General features: G+C 42.5%; 1 protein-coding gene across 3 annotated transcripts in view; it reads right to left on the reverse strand.

Annotated features, from left to right (window-relative positions):
* The window catches only part of LOC123507112 (fasciclin-3-like), a 944,731-nt gene that overhangs the window by 101,473 nt on the left and 838,258 nt on the right, over window positions 1–5,000 (reverse strand). Inside the window, exon 1 of one of the 3 annotated variants that reach the window (XM_045259684.1) lies at window positions 421–551. The exons of 1 other annotated variant lie outside the window; for it this stretch is intronic. The gene's annotated coding sequence lies outside the window, so the exon portion shown is untranslated. Of the gene's footprint in view, window positions 1–420; window positions 552–5,000 lie in introns of those variants that run through there. One more of the 3 variants, XM_045259682.1, reaches the window with a different exon arrangement.

Genomic DNA, 5,000 nt, shown 5'->3' on the forward strand with positions numbered 1-5,000 from the left:
CTCTCTCTCTCTCTCTCTCTCTCTCTCTCTCTCTTTTAATGTCTTTTTTATTCTCCATTTTTCCTTTTAACCATTTTTCTATTATCAACCCTCTATTACATGTGCATTATAATCATGCACCCAATCTCCTTTCTCTTTTCTCTCCAATACAACAACACCCTGCCCCTCCACTCCTCCCAAAACACACAGCGGGAATCAACACCACACCAGCAACCCAACGCAGCAACATGTCCTTGCGTTCCCTCAGAGAACCACCCATCCAGCCCGTCTATTCCAGCCGCAAAGTTCCTCCCTCGATCACAGCACACAAAACACACAGGCACGCACAGATCCTCGCTCCCAGCCTAGCCACGAGTGCACTAAATGTCCGACCAAAGCCACACACGTCCCTTGTCCTCGCCACGTTCACATCATTCACACTTCTTCGTTCCGATCGGCGATTTTCCAGCGAGGTTCTTCGTCCCAATCAGGCGCGGGAGATGCAGCTCGATGGACCGTGAAGAGCACACGAACTCACGCACACGAACTCAACAGCGAGCGACAAACGAGTGAGCGGAGGGAGGCGCGGACGGAAATGCCAGTTGGAAGACTCAAAGGGACAAATGCGCAATGGATTATCTGGCTCATTCTCCCTCTCTATTTGTAGATAAGAGGCGAAGGCAGACTAAGGAGCTGCCATGCTTGGTGAAGAGCGGCAGGGACGTGGCACCGAAGAATGAGGTTTCCCTTTGCAATTACAGGTGAAATATTGAAGGAATGCTTTTGTTTAGAATTATGAGTTAAGTTGAAATACCCAAGTGTGGAAAAATTAGACCAGATGATAAGTGGTAACAACGTGACATGAGTTACCTAGTGATTCTATTTTTGTGATGTTTTAAGTGACTGGTTAATTAGTGGCGGTAATTAATGGTTTATATGTAACAGAATTTAATGTGTTTAATGTACGAAGTGTGAAGACGGGTAATAAGAACAGATAATGAGTGAAAGCAAGATAAATCAGGTGGGGAAAATGAAGGAAGTTAACAGAGAAAGTGAAACGTTTTGTGTCACGGGATGTGACTCAACGTGAAGGTGAGAAACAAAGCAACACAACAATACGGGTTTGAAACATGGCGCAATGTAATCTGTCTCTCCTTGCGTTTTAAGGGAACCTGATCTGACCTTGCACGCTCGACTCACAATCGAGAGGGCCGGGTTCAAATCCCGGCGCGGCGAGACAAATGGGCAAGCCTCTTAATGTGTAGCCCCTGTTCACCTAGCAGTAAATAGGTACGGGATGTAACTCGAGGGATTGTGGCCTCGCTTTCCCGGTGTGTGGAGTGTGTTGTGGTCTCAGTCCTACCCGAAGATCGGTCTATTAGCTCTGAGCTCGCTCCGTAATGGGGAAGACTGGCTGGGTGACCAGCAGACGACCGAGGTGAATTACACACACACACACACACACACACACACACACACACACACACACACACACACACACACACACACACACACACACTTCCCACTCTTTTCTTTCATTCTCTTTCCCCTCATTACTGCTTCCTGCCTTTCTCCCCATCTTCTGACCCCTCTACCACCTCCTTCTCCCCCTTCTCCTCCTCATTTTCTTCACAAGACGATTGATGGAATGAAGAAAATAAAACCTGATAATACTTTTTTGCCTCCTGACATGAGATCTTCGTTTTCTCTTGAACCAGTTTTTCTTCGCTAAAAGATGAAAATGGAAGTCGTCTCTCTCTCTCTCTCTCTCTCTCTCTCTCTCTACTCAGCGCTCCAGAAATACGACCACCACCACCACCACCCAGTAGTGTCTCCTTCGCCGTCTACTTCTGCCTATCCTCTCTTCTTTTTCTTCCCAACTCGCAAATTCAGACTAGAGGCGACAGACAGACAGAGACACAGACAAACAGACAGACATCCCCTTCACTTTGGAAGTATATTAGATGAAAAGGAGGTGGTGAAATGGATATCTCTCTCTCTCTCTCTCTCTCTCTCTCTCTCTCTCTCTCTCTCTCAGCGAGCTCGCGTCCCTCTCTCTCTCTCACTGTGTGTGTGTGTGTGTGTGTGTGTGTGTGTGTGTGTGTGTGTGTGTGTGTGTGTGTGTGTGTGTGTGTGTGTGTGTGTTCTAAATTTGACTTCCTTAGTATTTCATTCTTTTCTTTCGTTGCTACTTTAAGACCATTCTCTCTCTCTCTCTCTCTCTCTCTCTCTCTCTCTCTCTCTCTCTCTCTCTCTCTCTCTCTCTCCCTATGTTATCTCACAGGCTTGGGTGTATCTGCATATATGTGCTTCTGAAGAAGGGTCTTGCTTGGGCCCCTGCCAGCAGTTCTCATGCTCTCCACCCCACACATAGCCAACCATTACCATCAGGAGACGAAGTGTGTGTGTGTGTGTGTGTGTGTGTGTGTGTGTGTGTGTGTGTGTGTGTGTGTGTGTGTGTGTGTGTGTGTGTGTGTGGACCCCAAATGCAGTACCTGGCGCGGCTGTCCTCTTTACTCTGTCCCCTCGTCTTTCCGTGCCTGAAGAAGAGATAGTGAAGAGACAGACAGATACGAGACATGAATGAGGGAAGGATAAATAGATACAGACAGCCGGACAGACAGAGACGGTTTCAATGCGTGTGTCTATTTGCTGAACTCTTGCAGGTTTCAATAAATAGATTAGTGTGGGTATTATTATATTTTAATGTGTGTGTGTGTGTGTGTGTGTGTGTGTGTGTGTGTGTGTGTGTGTGTGTGTGTGTGTGTGTGTGTGTGTGTGTGTGTGTGTGTGTGTGTGTGTGTGTGTGTGTGTGTGTGTTTTAAAGGTGTGTTGTATTGCCGTGATGGTGAGTTTGGTGTTGGTGGTGAAACAGATGTAAATGTATATACTTTTTATATTTTTTATATATTTTTCAACTACGTAATCTCTTAATTTTTCTTTTTTTTTTTATTTTTTACATTCGTTTCGTTTATTCTATCTTCAACTTTTGGTATCCAGCCTATATTTTTAATCTATTCTTCTCGTTTTTCCTCGTTCCTTTTTCTTTTTTCTTAACGTCTTTCCTTCTCTTTTATTCAAATATTTTTTGTTCCCTCTGTCTAAATATATCAAATGATTTTATATATTTCTCCAATCTAAAGAACTACAAATCTATCTCAGAATACACACACACACACTCTCTCTCTCTCTCTCTCTCTCTCTCTAAAGATGACCTTGGCACCCCTCTGTCACCTCTGCTTCCGTCTCCTTGAAGCCATCACGACACACTCCCAGAGGTCTTAAGGAAGAGACATGCTGTGTGTGGCGTCGCGTGGTCGCCATCCTATTCATCTTCCCAGTCCTGTTTCTCGCCCACCCAATCCTTGCAGTGTCTGGACATGGTTGATTTGTAGATCCTTACGCTTTACTTATTCTGCAACACTTCAATCCCGCAAATCAGTACTTTCAAAAATCTCTTATTGTAGTAGTATAAATTTTTAATGGTGTGTTATATTTTATGGTTGAAGTGACAGATCAACAAGATATCTGCAGTGTTAACGTGCGAGGTAGTGTTGAGCATTTGAATACTCGTGTCTGTGGGCTTAGAGATTTGTGGTGAAAGGTATGAGCGTTTCTGAGTACTCTGTTTTAAAGGAATTATGTTATCGTTTTTTAAAAGTTGCTCCGGCACCTTTTATCTATCTAGTGCTTCGGGGTGGCGTTATGGTGAGAACTTTTGATTATGCTTATGTTATTCTCATTACTGGTACGTTTTCTTCATTTTTTTTTTTTTTCTAGTTAGTTTCATGTAAGATTTTGGTTGATAACAATGAGGCTGAGTTGTTTTAGGGCGAAGTGTGTGAAATGGATGAAAAAATCGTGATGTGTTGTGAGAAAAGGAGTACTAGTTGTAGTAGTAGTAGTAGTAGTAGTAGTAGTAGTAGTAGTAGTAGTAGTAGTAGTAGTAGTAGTAGTAGTAGTAGTAGTAGTAGTAGTAGTAGTAGCAGCAGCAGCAGCAGCAGTAGTAGTTATAGTAGCAGCAGCAGCAGCAGCAGCAGCAGTAGTAGTAGTAGTAGTAGTAGTAGTAGTAGTAGTAGTAGCAGTAGTAGTAGTAGTAGTAGTAGTAGTAGTTATAGCAGTAGTATTAGTTATAGCAGTAGTAGTAATAGTAGTAGTAGTATGGATGATTACGATGATATTACTACCACCATTTTATACCACCACCACCACCACCACCACCACCACAACTGACAGGAATACTGTAAGAGAGGCGTGGACGTGCGATGGCAACAGGTGACGGGCAGGGCGGAGGGAGACGGGCAGGGGGGAGACAGTGACGCGGGTCTTTCAGCTTCCTCTCTCTCTATTACTGGTTAAATCTTACACTGACTGCCTTTAGGTAACGTCTGTACCTTCTTGTTGCTCTTCTTTTCTTCTTCATGTTCATCTTTTCTTCCAATCAAATGTCCTTTTCTTCAAACAACTTCTGGATTTGTTATTTTGGTCATACTTTTCCTCCTTGTTCTTGTTCTTCTCCTTTTATTATGATCATTTTCTCCCCATTCTTTCTTTTCTTTCTTTTATCACCATTCTTCTTTCCTTGTTTTTATTTTATATCGGCCATCAATTTTCGTACTGTTATTTTCCAGTTTTGCTTTCATGTTGTTTCTTTTCCTCTTTTCTTCTCTTCTTCCTTCTGTCCTTTCTTTTAGTGCTATTGAGATCTTCTTTGTCTAATTTTTATTATCACCGTACTCTTTTCCAATTTCTATACTCAATTTCTATTATTTCTTTGTGTCTGTCTTTCATGGTCTCTTTCCTTCTCTTTTCTTCTTTCTCTTTTCTCTTCCTCGTCCTCTAAATTCCCACTTTTATTCCATGTTCCTTAATTCCTTTTTTTATCTTTAAATTTCCCATCCCATTTATTTTTATTTTTTTTCCTCTACGCTTTGCATAAATATTATTGTTTATTAGTATCTATCCTTTCTTCCTTTCTCCTTTCCTTCCTTCATTCATTATTTCATGTCTTCATCATGTGC

This window comes from Portunus trituberculatus, chromosome 21 (genome assembly GCF_017591435.1).
Source record: "Portunus trituberculatus isolate SZX2019 chromosome 21, ASM1759143v1, whole genome shotgun sequence".
Taxonomy (NCBI): Eukaryota; Metazoa; Arthropoda; class Malacostraca; order Decapoda; family Portunidae; genus Portunus; species Portunus trituberculatus.